This window comes from Humulus lupulus, chromosome 6, assembly GCF_963169125.1.
Source record: "Humulus lupulus chromosome 6, drHumLupu1.1, whole genome shotgun sequence".
In the NCBI taxonomy this organism is placed as follows: domain Eukaryota; kingdom Viridiplantae; phylum Streptophyta; class Magnoliopsida; order Rosales; family Cannabaceae; genus Humulus; species Humulus lupulus.
The window spans coordinates 213,227,506-213,243,882 of NC_084798.1; positions in this window are offsets into that span (position 1 = coordinate 213,227,506).

Below are 16,377 nucleotides of genomic sequence, written 5' to 3' on the forward strand. Positions count from 1 at the left end.
TGACTCAACCTATTGGTTTTGAGAAGTCTGGCAAAGAACACATGGTTTGCAAGCTCAAAAAGTCTATCTATGGGCTTAAACAAGCATCAAGGCAGTGGTATCTCAAGTTCGATATGATTGTCTCTGCAAATGGCTTCAAGGAGAATGTAGTAGATCAATGTATATACATGAAGGTCAGTGGGAGCAGCTATATTTTTCTAGTATTGTATGTTGATGACATCCTGCTTGCATCTAATAATTCTGATCTGTTGTCTGAGACAAAACAACTTTTGTCTAGCCATTTTGATATGAAGGATCTTGGCGAGGCTTCCTATGTGCTTGGGATTCAGATTCTTCGAGATAGGGCTAATGGTATTCTTCGTTTGTCTCAGAAGACTTACATTGATCGGATCTTGAAAAGATTCAATATGCATACATGTTCTCCTGGGAAGGCACCGATAGTGAAGGGTGATAAGTTCTCAAAGGCCCAATGTCCACAAAATGATAAAGAGAGAGATGAAATGAAAGTCATTCCTTATGCGTCATTGGTTGGTAGCTTGATGTATGCTCAAGTATGCACACGCCCTGATATTGCTTTTGTTGTCAGCGTGTTGGGTAGATACTTGAGTGATCCTGGTCTTAGCCATTGGAAAGCGGCTAAGAAAGTCATGAGGTATCTTCAGGGTACAAAGGATCATATGTTGACTTATCGGCGAGCTGACACTCTTGATATAGTTGGGTTCAGTGACGCCGATTATGCAGGATGCGTGGATGATAAAAAGTCCACTTCAGGCTACATTTATATGATGGCAGGAGGAGCTGTTTCATGGAAAAGTGTCAAGCAGACACTCACAGCTTCTTCTACGATGGAGGCAGAATATATGGCGTGTTATGAGGCTACTTGTCAAGCAATATGGCTGCGGAATTTCATTTCAGCTTTGAATGTTGTAGACTCTATTTCGAGGCCGCTGAAATTGTATTGTGACAACTCCGCAGCAGTAGCTTTCTCTAAGAACACTAGGAGTACTTCTCGCTCAAAGCATATTGATATAAAGTACTATTTTGTTAAAGAGAAAGTCGCTGAGTCCCTCATTTCTATTGAGTACACGCCTACCACTAGCATGTTGGCAGACCCACTAACGAAAGGCTTACCCATATGTGTATTTCTGGAGCATGTTGCTCGGATGGGATTGTTAGGAGCCTAGCTTGTTGAGCTCAGTGGGAGTTTTGTTATTATGTTTCAAACATGCTAGTATTTTGTATGGATTGCTTATAGCTTGCGTTTTGTTATGAACATGCATAATGATAATTGAAGTCACTTCTTATTGTTGCTGTTACGTATATATGTTTATATAAGTATATACTATTGTTCACCGAAGTGACAGGTACAAAAGGAGATGAATGCGCATAGTCTCAAATTAATGTACCACATGCATGTTTGGTTTAATGATTGTTATTGTTTTTGAATGTCCTCAAGACCGAATCATAAATAATATATGTATCCTATCGATATGATATTATATATGATTTATTAGACTGTCTTTTGTGATGGACAACATTATGGTGGTTTGATTATATTGTCCAAGTGGGAGAATGTTAGAATTTTATATGGACTAATATAATTACAAACATAATTCCATTATCACAATCATTTTCTAGAGTGCCTACGAATAGTTAAAAATCATAATGGGATGGTTAATATTAATCTAATTGCAATTGAGGCACATGGTAGCACCCTAAAGACTATAGGTTGGCCCATTAAATCATAGTCCACCATATCTGATAATATAAGCCCAATAGGCCCAATATACCCCTTAGGGTAAGAAGGCATATGAGACATATATATTGAACATATATGTTGTTGGGAAAAACACTGTGGCATATGGTTTGGTAAGGGTTGCTCTCCATAAGATCTCTCTTGTATTGTTTTCTAATATTGTCGTGTGTAGATCGTGAGAGATTCAAGGATGAACATTGGAGACTCAATGTCAGGTATGTTTCATCTCTATATATTCAATTCAATGCTCTAAATAAAAAGTGTTCCTGGATTATTGTATGAGCATGCTATGTTGATTTGAATCTGATTTATGAATTTATGCTCATAATATAATTTATATTTAACAGCTAAGACTTACATCTCTTTCAAACATTTTTTTATTATTATTTTAGTTCTTTTTATTCTCTATTTCTAAATTAATTATTTGTTTATTCTTTATCTCCTTTTTCTATTATTTTAATTAATAAATATATTTAAAAATATAATATTTAAATAATTTAGAGATAAAATATATAAAAGCTGATATATGATGTAATGTAAAAATTTGAAGTAAAACACCATATATGATATTATGAGTTGAAGATGCTCTTAGGAGTGCTCTTAGTTTAAGATTACTCATGCAAGTTCTTACACTTATTTTGCCACATCTTTAGTATATTGCTTTTTTGATATGTATATCCACCCCTTTCAAAATAAATAAATAAATTAGAAAAAGAATTTCATTGTTATTTTTGTTTAATTAAGACATTGCCAGAATTCATTTCTCACTACATTAAAAGTATATGAATTTTGAATGAAATCTAATTAAACCTATCCAATTGTGACCCGTTAACATGGGAAGCTTTTCCATGGTAATATAAATTAAATTTAAAATAATATATCTTGTAATTGTAATAAAAGAAAGCAACTCAATAAGCAAACAAAATTTCTCTATAAAAGAAGACTTTTTTTATTTAACAAACTTTTTCTTCATTTCCCAATTAATTACTTATAAGGACTAACTGCACAATAAGAAATTAACAAAATTATAATGATAAAAATAGATAATAGAGGAAATCTCAAAGTCTTTCAAGTAAAATAAATAAAATCGAAATCTTGGTGCTATTTTGGTTTTAGCTTTGTCTTGTGCCAATTTTAATTTAGTTTTGTCTTTGTATCAACTTTATTTTTGGTTTTGTCTTGTGTCAATATTTATTTTTATGTTATTAGTATTTTTTTTTTTAAAAAATTGATGTTATAAGTTTAGTGACTATTTATGGTTTGATTTTTTTGCTATGTTTTTTTTACTTATAATCTCAGTTGAAAGAGTTTGTTGGTTTTTTTTTATTTAATTTGCACCAGAAAGTTTACCTTTAATCTTATTTGTCTTTTATGTGGTCTATAAATCGATCGTGCTTTTCTAGAATGACTTTTATTTTATGAAACTGAAGTGATTGATTGTGTCAAGTGGAAACTCTTGCCTTACTAGAGGGACCTTTTTTGGGACTCAAGTTTCTCCGCTTTTTACATATTTATGTTTTTGTTTTCTCAATTATGTAATTTTTTTGTCTAATTTTTTTGGGATAATTCTCTCTTTTGTTGGTTGCCTTCTTAAAAAATAGCTAATAAAAATTTGTTTATATGTATTTTGGCTAGATAATAAGTTAGTTGGATGGAAATGATACACCCATTTAGTTTGTTCTCTACAATTCTATCTACGGTGATTTAATTACTTTTTTAAAAAAAAAAAAAGTGTAAAAACTTGAATAAGAATGGATGACCTCAATGTATTTAATAGATTGGAAACTAATATTGTATTTTATTCATTATGTCTTCTTATTATCAATGATTAGGACACTATGGACCTCATTATTAAACATCTCAAAGTCTTCCATGTAAAACAAAAGTATACATAACATAACCACTTTAATAATGTTCGTGTAAACGTTTTTTGGGGTGTAGAAATCTTGATTCATCCTATCTTACTCTATGCTAGACTTTTTAGCACATCTATTGATTGTACAAATATTGCTATGACTTGCATTAAAGACTTTGATGTAGAGTTTTTTCTTTTCAAACTTGACTATATGAAGTTTTGTTAACTGAATTTTCTTAGTTCGCGATAGTTACTTTTACTCTATCCATCGATCTCACTGTTTACTTGATCAAAATTATTTGAATGGATTTTTTTTACTTCTAATTAGCACTATTTTATTAAATAAAAATTGAATGAGAAATTTAGAGTTGTCAATATTTTAATTTGTGCATGTTCTTGTTAAGTAAGTATTGATTTATATATAAAATTTGGAGTAAACATATTAAAATTTGGCAGTCACGTAGAATAATAGATTAACAAAAAAATTATAAAATTACCTTTGAAGTAAGTTCTTTACTTTTTGCTGCAACAATTAATTTTTCCGTTGGTTAAACACTTTGTTTAAAAAAAATTCTGAATCTTGACATAAAATTTTACTTTCCAATTCCATTGCAAGGACATATATGTAGACAAGATTTTTGTTTTCTGTTTTTTTTCAAATAAATTTATATATAAAAAAATCATGAATTGTTTTAAAAAAATTTCTTACCGTTGATATTTTTATATCATGATTACTTCAATTAGTAATCACTATTCTCAATAGCCATTTTTAGCTGAAAGAATTTGGTTAGTTTATTTTTTATTTTTTTTATTTATGTGTGTTATTAAAAAACATTATTACAAGTATAATTATTAAGGATTGAATTTGCTTAGGCTACTTCAAATCTAACAATTTAATAATTTATGCTAGAAATGATAAGGCTCATCCAACGAAGTATTTGCTTCATATGGCAACTCTTTTGGCATAATATGCACATCTATTACTTGGCTCTTTCAACATTTATTTTTTGGACTTTGAATTTTCATTCCATATTAATTAGTTATGAATTTATCAAAGTCTTTTCAAGTAAAACTGACCTCAATTAGATCATATCATCAATTATATGAATCTTCTAACCTTATATTTTGGGTTGGAAAATTCTTGTGTCTGAATGCTAATTTGGACAAGTATTATGTGGTGTAGAAGTAATGAAACTGACCTCCACATACATTTTAAATGTCCAAAGGACTTTCCAACGTTATTTCCATGGTGCACTATTGTTGCATATATATATATTCACTTTACCGATTTCACTATTTACTAATTGTTATGAAAAATATACACCCAGATATTAAAAATTTTGAAAATTTTCGAAAAATATGGTTCATGTGGTGAACTAGGTTCGTGATTGGTTTGCTGAGTCATCTGAGTGAGTTGCTCAGGCAAATCATGCTTTCTTGAAATATTGCATATTTTGTGATTGTTTTTTATTTTATATAATCAATTTGATAGCTGTGAAATTTTTTGATTAGTTCTTGAAAATGTATATTTAATGTTCTTAAGTATTAAAATAATTAAGTTTTAATCAATATTTTTATGAAATTAATGTAATATATTTTATTATTGAAAATATTTGATTTGATTTTGAATTTATGTTTATTTTGCACAAATAATAATGCATTGTGGCAAATATAAAGAAAGAAATTAAAAAGAAATAAAGATGCAAGCTTTGAAAGAGAAATTGGTATTTTTGAAAATTAAAAGCCCACAGAAAAATGACATTTTTAGGGGCAGAATCCAGAAAAATAGAAGTGGCATTTGTACAATAGATCCCCCATATTCATATTTAAGGCTAGTTTGGCATGAATTTCAAAACTTAGAGTTGTTTTAATATTTAATGCTTTTAAAAAGAAAATTTTAACTTTTTTTTTTTTAAAAAAGCTCTTAAATGATTTAGTGGCGTATTTCTAAAATTACAGTAAATTATATTTTCTATCAAAACTAAATGGGTTTTTTACACAATTCATTACAATATTATTTTTAATTACTATATTAATACCAATTAATATATTTTCATCTATATTTACAAATCTTAACCAATTTTTTATTTTATTTACTAAAATTATTTTTATTATTTCTTATACAAATATTATATAATTAATTGAGAAGCGTGATATTAGAGTATGTATTTAAAATTTACCATTTAATTTTTTTTTCTCTTTTTGGTTTATTTCAAAAAAATTCTGAACCTCTGCCATAAAGCACCTGTTATATACATTTCCCCAAACACTGCACATTTTCCCAAATTAAAAATCAAAACCCCAAACCTCTTCTTCTCTTCATTCCCAACTGAAAACTCATACACTCAAACCCATTTCTATTCTTCATCTTCCAAACCGATGGTCTTAACGAGGAGCGTCGGTGATACTCTTTCCATAGACTCGCCGGAAAAGGAAGAAGAGATGGAGGTTGAGTCTGACCCCAAGGAGACTCGTCATTGATACTCTTTAACGTGACTGTTTGTTTATTTTTATAAACTCAATAGTATATTTTTATTTTAAATTTAATATATTGGTTATTATTAATAGCAATTTTGTTTATTTTTATGTTTATGCTTGTGATGTCATTTTTAATTTTTTGGATTGTTTTGTATGTTAATTTATTTTTTCTTTTTATGAATATAAAGTTATGTTTATATTTATTTTTATGAATATTTCTTGCTATGAATATACAGCTAAGTTTATGTTTATTTTTTGGAAAATATTGTTTATTTTGTCAATGGTGAATGAATATATTGCACTTTAAAAAGATTTGTTTATTTTTTAATTGTTATTTTTTGCTTTAAATTGGTAGATGTGGTAAATGTACACAATTGTCATATTTGTTTATTATGTTTTAATAAAATAAACAGTATTGTATATGTTAGACAATAACGTTATTGTTAAACATTGTTTACATTTATTTTTATCATGGTATAGTAAAATAAACAAAAATATTTTAGTTAGACGGGTAGATTGTAATTATACATAGTAATTTTAAAAAAAAATCTTTATCGATAAAATAAAAATAAAATAATACATTAAAATAACATGTTATAGTTATATAAATATTTTGTTAATTTATTGTTCAATGTGTACTTTTATATTAAATACTTTTATGTTTATTTTTTTTCACTATATTAGTTTATCAATTTATAGTAGTTTTTGTGAAGATGGTTATTCAAATATTTCATTAATTACCGCCAGTTAATTGTGGTATCTCATTTAATTGAGATAATAACTTGAATATTATATAATTACTATTTGATTTATAAATTGAATTCATATAATATTAAATATAGGAAGTTATATATATATATATATATAACAAATTAGGAAAGTGGCTTAATTGGTGGGATTGTGTTTGTATAATTATGTTTAATAAAATGGTATATATTGTATATAATCTTGTAAATAATATATGTGGTATTATTATAGTAAATTCTTTACAAAAGTGAAAAAAGCTCAAACTAAATCAATATATGTTTTTGTTGGTTACGGTTCTTTTAAAAGTTTTAAATGTAATTTTTTTCCCTTTATTGGGATAGTATTTTTTTTTTACCTTTTTGATATGCATGAAAATGAAATATAAATCTTTTTGAAAAAGAAATATAAAAAAATTCGTTAAATAAAAAATAAAACAAATTTTTTAATGTAAATGGTGATTATTTACTTACTCATATCACGAGAACCTCTTAACAAGAGTAAAACGATATAAATTGTTATATTATTTTATATAATATAATGTTAGATTAAATAATATGACAAAATGTGATTTGTCGCACAAATATGATTTGTAACATAATATGACTCTTACAAAATTAGACATATGTGTGTGTCCAAGTGTAACATATTTGGAGTTACAAAATCAGTGTTGACGCTGTTTTTCGTCAACTTAAAATGTAGAGCACGTAAACAGTAAAGAATTATGGCCAGAATAAAACAATAAAACAAGCAAGGAGAGTTTTTTACGTGGTTCAGCAGTTAACTCTGCCTAGTCCACGAGTCTTTGTTATTAGAACTTAGAATTTTCTGGAAATCCTTCAGAGATGAATTCTCCAGAGTTTCTCTCAAGATCACAAAAATTCTGATCATTTACAAAGGTATATGACTTCTCTATTTATAGAGAAGATCTCATAATACTATCCCACACGATATTAATAAATTTAATAGCTTTAAAGCCTGTAACTCCTATATACAAGGAAACGTCCCCTGAAGACCAAGGGTGTAGAGTCCAAGAACTTTACTTAGCTAAGATAGATAATAGTATGATAGTATTTATAGCATTATCTTTGTAACTGTGGATTTTTGGTTCAGACCGGGAATTATTTGGACACTCATAGTAGTACTTATAGATTTTCTAAGTTTAATCTATAGTTTAAGAATATTAAGTATAACCTAAGGTTTGATTATATGACTGATAATTAAGGATTATATTTATTATACTATAAGGTTTAGATATCAACCAATAGGATTTTAAGCACATGTTATGAATGGTGATTAAGGATTAAGTATTTTTGAGGATTAAATTTAATATAGAGTAAAGTTTGAATGTTATAGGGTCAGTCAGCAGCTTTGAATACGTTGAGGGCTTAGTCAAGGCTGTTTACTCCATTCAAACTTAGCTAAAAATGTGTAATTTCATGTTTAAATATTCAGCGTGTGCCGATATATCGCAGCTATAAGAGGCGATATATCGCAGCACGTAGATACGGAAAACACGAATCGATGCACGGTCGCCTCGGGAACAATGGTCCAGGCGATATATCGCCTTCACCAGCATGTTTTCAAACAATTTTGAATTCTTTTCCTTTCAGCCATTCAAACTCCTTCAACAGTCCAGCATCTTTTGAACGAGTCTTCAGCCTCTGCTGAACGATTATTCAAATGATTTTCACCTAAAAAGCCATTATTTTTATTCAAGTAAAATCAAGATACTTTCATTCTCAAACTCTATAAATAGGACCTAGTACCCAGCCATTATTCACCTTTTGCTCTAAGTTCAGAAGCTGCTAGTGTTAAGTGAGTGTGAGAGTGTAAACACCTGGTTTGGGAAAATCATAAGCTTAAACATCATAAGCTTATCAAACACTTTGGGAAGTGAGGATCTATAGTATTTCGGTTGAGGTGTAGATTGGTCTTTCAAGTCTTTGAGGTAAACCCAAAACTCTAGTTCATTTCTATATTATGTTATTTTCTTTCTCATAGTCTTCTACTCAATCTCTAACCTTAATCTTCATTTTGGTTAGGGAATCTAAGTTCTTGAGCACTTAAGTTTGGTAAGTGTGACTTTCAATGGTTTAGCCTTCCTATTCATTTCTTCTTCTTCATAAGACTCACTCTTTCTCATATGGTTTTAGGAGTGTTCCAAAAGTCCCAACTCAGTCCATTATATCCCGGTAACTTTGGTAAGGAAAATAGGCTAGAATCTATATGTTTATGTTTATGTTATCTTATGTGTTATGTTATGAATATGTTATAAATGTATGTATGTTTGTAGGCTTGGACATATGACCCATATGACTAACAAGACCCCAAATGGATTATGGGCATATGACGTACTTAGCTAGTAGGACCCCACTAATTCCATGGGCATATGCTTGTTTAGTCTATGGGACCCCAAGTAATAATGGCCATTATAATAAGTGTATTATGTGTTATGATATGTCTTTACGTTCATTATGAAATTTATGTGTATGACTATGTGTTAGATTTTCCTTGCTGGGCATTAGGCTCATTCCTTTCTGTTTTATGTGCAGGAAAATAAGCTTTAGAGGCGGTAAGATTCGTGACGCTTAGAGGATGTGTATCGATGGTGAATGGAGTCAAGGGGGCCGAGCGTTATTCGATTCGAGGATGTAGTCTTGTTTATGTTTTTTTTTATGGTTTTAAATGTATTTTTCCGCATTTTCTATGTAACTCTTTTTACTTTAAGTTATTTTTGTTTTAAAGACAATGGGTACCCATATCCTACTTATTTTTATGAAAGTAACATTTGTTTCTACAAGTTTATAATAAATTATGGTATTTTCGCAAATGTACGTTTTAGTAAGAATTTGTATGTATAGTTCGATAATGGTCCAAGAGTTTAGAGTAGTGGGTCATTACAAGGGGACGTGTAACCGACTAGTAAATATCCCTTTATTGTAGGGAAGTTACAACAATAAATGTAGACTGCGTCTCTTCAAGTGACCTATTAAGCTGTTCGAGATCAGCAATTAGCATCATCAGCATCATGCCAGTTTAGGCCTCTGAGTAACTTACGAGTTATATTATTTTCCCCCAGATCATCTCGGAGTTAGGAAAATATCACCAAGACCACCTTGTTTCGAGCTCACACTCATGTCAAGCTCAGACTTCTTGATCCGAGTTCACCCGAAAATGGACGCCTTCCGATGTTCTGTCTTTCGACCTTATAAGGACTTCGAGGTTACCCATCTTCGAGGTTGCCACCAACTATGAAGATTCGACGCCTAGGTTGCGAACATGTATTCTAGATATTGCGAGCTCATACCTGACGAATCCAGCTTTCGAGATCACAACTCTCAAGGCTCGAAATCTGGGTGTAACATTTTGCCCCCTCAAAAGTATTTTTCGAATCCTATGAGAAGGAAACTTTTGAACTACTTTCTTCGGGAACCACACCGTCACACACACTCGAGTATGGACACACGTCAATTTAATGGGGCATACCCATTAAAGATGCCTTGGATGTTTTCTATAGGTTTTCTCGGCCACCAGTAAGTTTAAATTTAATGGGGCATACCTAGTTAGTTGTTCATTATATTAATCTAATTCATTTGAGCATCAATTTATTGATAATATTGTTTCTTATCAAGTTTTGGAGGCTTGTTTGATTTTTTTTTCGGAAGCAGGCAATGTTATTTTTAAGAGTTTTGGCCTTGGATGGATGGTTGGGTCATGGCCATTATTTTGGGTCCTCTTCATCACTTTTATATTAGGGACTGCTTATTCAATCAATGTGAGTTAATTGAGTCTCATATGAATTTTCATATACAATGCATAATAAATGGATTTTCTGAAATAATTGACTTAGTTTTATATTGTCATATAATGAGTAAAGGCTAAGAGGAAAACTTTACAGACTTTGTTTCTCATTTGGTAGCTTTAACACCTTTCTCACTTGGAAGAGATTTGCTTTAGTTACAGCAATGTGCATCCTTGTTGTTTTATCTGATCCTCTTGCCTTCTTAACCAAGTTGAACTTTTGATGTCTCTTTCTACACAAGATAAATAAATCGTGCATGACATAGCTGACTTGGCATCCAATAGATCCATATTTAAGAATGTAAATGATATGGAACATGTAGCATAAAAATAGAAGGGTAAGGAATAATGTTTATTTTGGTATCATGTAAACTATATTAGATATGTGGTATATTAGATATGTGGTAAGGTCATTGCACTCTCAAATTTCAATGGTGTTTCAACTACTGAAATATGGATTGCTTTTCTCAAGGCCTATCATCTTCTTCTCAGTTGTTGTTGTTATAACATTATTTAAAGTATCAATTTCTTTTTCTCTATTTCTATTGAACTTTTAAGTTGTTTGCTTTCCAAATCTCTGTGTTTTTGGTTGGGCACATGCAACTCTGTCATAAATAAAATAGCTTATTTTTATTTGTTGGTGAATAATGTATAGGATATACGACATCCTATCATTTATAGTGCGCTTAGGTCAAAAGCGGGTTAGGCTTAAATTGGAAACCTTGTTTTGTTTCCAATACTTAAATCATATATTGTGTAGGTGTTTTGGATATGCATTTCACTACTTGAAATTGCTTATACATTTGCACTTTTAGAGGGAGCATCATCCGATGTATAGTCCAAGAACTTTACTTAGCTAATTATTTAGCAGTATTATAGTATGTATAGTATTATCTTTGTAACTATAGGGGGCGATATATCGCAGCACGTAGATACAGAAAACACGAGACGATGCACGACTGCCTCGGGCATATTGGCCCAGGTGATATATCGCCTACAGGGGGCGATATATCGCCTCCATCAGTATGTTTTGAAAGTTTTTGAATTCTTTTTCCATTCAGCCATTCAACCTCTTGATAAGTCCAGCATCTTTTTGAACGAGTCTTCAGCCTCTGCTGAACGATTATTCAAATTATTTTCACCTAAAAAGCTATTATTTTTATTCAAGTAAAATTTAGATCTTTTCATTCCCAAACTCTATAAATAGGACCTAGTACCCAGCCATTATTCATCTTTTGCTCTAAGTTCAGAGGCTGCAAGTGCTAAGTGAGTGTGAGAGTGTAAACGCCTGGTTTGGGGAAATCATAAGCTTGATCCTCATAAGCTTATCAAACACTTTGGGAAGTAAGGTTCTATAGTATTTCAGTTTGTGGTGTAGATTGGTCTTACAAGTCTTTAAGGTAACCCAAAACTCTAGTTCATTGGTTTTATGTTATTTTCTTTCTCATAGCCTTCCACTTAGTCTTCTAACCTCATTCTTATTTTGGTTAGGAAATCTAAGTTCTTGAGCACATAAGTTTCGGTAAGTATGTTTCTCAATGGTTTAGTCTTCCCATTCCTTTTCATCTCTTTTTCTTCATTAGACTCACTCTTTTTCATAATGGTTATTAGGAGTGTTCCAAAGTCCCAACGCTGTCCACATATCCCGGTAACTTTGGTAAGGAAAATAGGATAGAAATGCATATGTTATATGTTCTATATGTTATCTTATGTTTTATGTTATTAAATATGTTATGATATGTATGTATGTATGTAGGCTTGGGCATATGACCCATATGACTAACAAGACCCCAAATAGATTATGGGCATATGACCTACTTAGCTAGTAGGACCCCACTAATCTCATGGGCATATGACTTGTTTAGTCTATGGGACCCCAAGTAATAATGGCCATTATAGTATGTGTATGTATTAAGTGTTATGTTATGTCTTTATGATTATTATGAAATTTATGTACATGATGTATGTGTTAGATTTTACTTACTGGGCATTAGGCTCATTCCTTTTTGTTTTATGTGCAGGAAAATAGCTTTAGTGGCGGTAAGGTTCGTGGGTGCTTGGGATTGTGCATCGGCGGTGAATGGATTCAAGGAGTCGAGAGTTAGATTTTCGAGGATGTAGTCATTTATTTATGGTCTTTATATGTATTTTCCGCACTTACTATGTAATCCCTTTATTTTATAAATCATGTTATGTTTTGTTTTTCAAACAATGGGATCCCATATCCTTTTTGGTATTTATGTAAGTAACTCTTATTTCTATAAGTTTTCTAATAAAATTATGGTATTTTCGCAAATGTAAGTTTTAGTAAGAATTTGTATGTATAGTTTCGTTAATGGTCCAAGAGTCTAGAATAGTTGGGTCATTACATCCGACTTCCTGTGGAGCAAAGTTGTTACAATAATATTTGAGTTGCTACTGTAGGAATAATGCTCTTTTATTCTTATTGGGTTTATTGTGTAGGTGTTTGTTGTTAAGGGCTCAATAGTGATAGGTTGCATGAATGTTGACTTATTATATGTATATTTCCTTATTTAGGTATTGGGACACACAATTTTGGCTTCAATACTTTGGACTAATGCCAAGTCAGTTGATTTGAGCAGCAAAGCTGCAATAACATCTTTTTAAATGTTCATATGAAAGGTAAGTAACCATGTGCCAAACTTACTTTGTTTAACACTTATTCTTGGGCATCCCCTAAATTTTTGTGTCTTGACTCGAGAATTGCATTGATTCAAAATTCAAATCTCTTGTTCCCATTTTCTCAATCCCTTTTATGTTGGATCATAGAATAACAATTAACTCATTAAAATGGCAATTCTTTTTTATTTACTTTCATATGTGCATTGATTGTCACTTTAAATGAGTTGGCTGCTATTGAGTGGTGGGATATAGAGGATACAAAAAATGGGATAAGACATATGAATCCATTGATTCAAGCATTTGACCACTTACAAAAGTGAAAAATACTTAATGTTTCAATGTTATTTTAACTACGAATAATGCTAAAGATCTCGACCTTTAATAACAATTGATGCAACAGATGAGTTTGTCATACATTCATTCGATGAATCATGAATGCTATAAATCCACCAATTCTAATGTTGCAACTAATATGGCACATCAATTGACATTAAAATGTTAAAGAGTTAAAATATCTAGCATATCCTTTCTTTTAACATGAATAGATATCTCATGAAATCTTTATAGGATTTTTAGAAATCTGAATTATAATCTATTTGTCGTAGAAATAAGAACTTTAGGACTCTTTATTGTTAAGGGATTGACATGATGTGTAGTGTTTTTCAGTTAGCTTTAGGAAACTTTACTTTTTGTTATAACAGACATTGGAATTGACTTACTGAATTGAGAAAGTGAAATCAGCATGCTAATCTCGTTTTTTATATTGAATGACTAGTAGGGTTGCTTAGTCGATCTTGAAAATTATTTTGTAATGGCAAAAAAGAAAAAATATTTGGTGAAAATAGACTTTTAAAACTTCAACTTACCAAAATAACCTGCTATTACAAAATAATCTTTAGTCTTGTTGAGAAAATTACTTTGCAAATAATATATCAACATAAGCCTTTAACCCTCCTTAAAAAAAAACTAGTTTGCAAATAGTTTTCTTGAAAATTATTTTACAAATAAATTTTCTCATTAATTAATGTTATTTCTACAAAGCATTCACCTCAAAGAGTAATGCTATTCATTATGAATTCATGATTCATTTGTAAAAATATTTATTGTTTGCTAAAAATTTTAGTTATATCAAATTATTCATTGACATGTTTTTGTGCTATATACATCATGAATTTTAACATGTAAAGAAATAAAAAAAAATTATGGTACCTCCCTCTTACTCTATCTCTTAGTTGTGTTTGTGATTATAAATTGTCATTTATCTTTTCAATTTCATCTAGGGGTATTATATTAACACCCCACAATTTGATTAAGGCACTTTATTTTTATTAAAAATTAATATAAAATATATATATTTTATTAACTTATGCTTATTTTTTTTTTTTTTAAAAAATCTTCTTTTTCATATTCTAAAAATACATATGAATAAAATATAATTTAAATATTTAGACATAAAAAATCAAAACACAAAAATATATGAATTAAAGTAAAAGTTTTAAAAAATATTGAACATTATTTTCTAAAATATTATGAAAATAAGAAAATAAAGTGATTGAAATTAACACAAAAAAATTAAAAAATTAAGAAAATAATTTATTTTAATTCTTTTTAATATATGAGATGCCTATATAGATTATTAGAGTGTAAATATCATTGGTATTTCATGTTTTGGAGGAAATTTCAATGAAATGACAATGATACCCTTAAAGGTTGATACTAGTGTGTGTACATGAGAGAGGGATGTTGATTTTAGGATATTTTTTTAACAAAATTTCATTGGATTTTTTTTTTTTGACAAAATTATTAGGTTGGATTTGGTTGTCAGTTGTGAGTAAATTTTATTTTTATTTTTTATCACAAATATATTAATTTGATAAATGAATATACACTTATGTAAACTCTTCCTCAATCCATGTTGTCATTTTCGATTTTTTTTTCTTTTCTTTATTTTGAAGTGGTCATTTTTGAATTGGGTTGATATATCCTAATTTATTATAACTTTTAAATGATAGTCTCAATAATATATAATTAAAAATATAATTTTTTTTATAATGAATAAATTTATTATTACTCACTTGTGTTTTTTTATAATTATTTTATGTTGAGTATTTAAAAATGATTTCTTGGTGGATATAAATTGATTAATCTATAAAATGATGTATACTGAAATCTTGTTTAGTGCTAAGTGTTTCATATATTAACAAATCTTGTTTAGAGATCCTTATATGTAATGCATTCAATAAAAAGAGATCTATGGTCTGCCATTTTATTTGTAATTTTGTTAAAGTAGAAATAAAAACTTTTATTGAGAATACTAATAATAGTTCAATAGTACAGTGTGAGATAATGATAAAATTTATTCGACCCAAATCTTCTATCACGTGGTCTAGTATACATAAAATAGTATTGGTCTTATTATGTTTGTTTTTGTTTTTTTATTTTTTATACTTTTCAAAAAACACAATCATTTACTTAATTTATGCAAAAAAAAAAAAAAAACTTCCTTAAAAGGTGAGCATATAGATATATTATGATTAACATGAACACAAACCAAACATTTGTATTATTATTTGGATGAATTAATCAAGTAATTTGTATGGCTTTTTTCTTTTCTTATCCTAGTTTCTTACAAAAGAAATTAAAAAGAAACTCTCTATCTTATTGTAATGCACATCATCTCTTTATTTTTAGTTTTATTTTTCATTCAAGTAAAGTATTTTTATTGAAAACAAAAAAGAGGAACATATTGCAATGGGATGAAATGTATGTCAAAACCATAAATTAATTTTGTAATTGTATTTGAGTTATACATTTTCTTGTCTTATTTAAGAAACAACCAATTTTATCATCATTTGGGAAACTTTATAAGTGTATAGAGAAAAATGAAACAATAAAAAAAAAAAAAAAAGTTCAGGTGAGTTTTTGTAAAGTTGACTAAAATTTAGTTAAACACAAACTTACATAATAACAAGCTGCAATAACAAACAACATACATTTAAACAAAATGAAACAAAATATACTAAAAATGTAAACTAATGTCTTCTCTCAATTCCAACATTTTGAAGAGCCCTCCTCTGCTTTGATCTTTTTGCCAAAA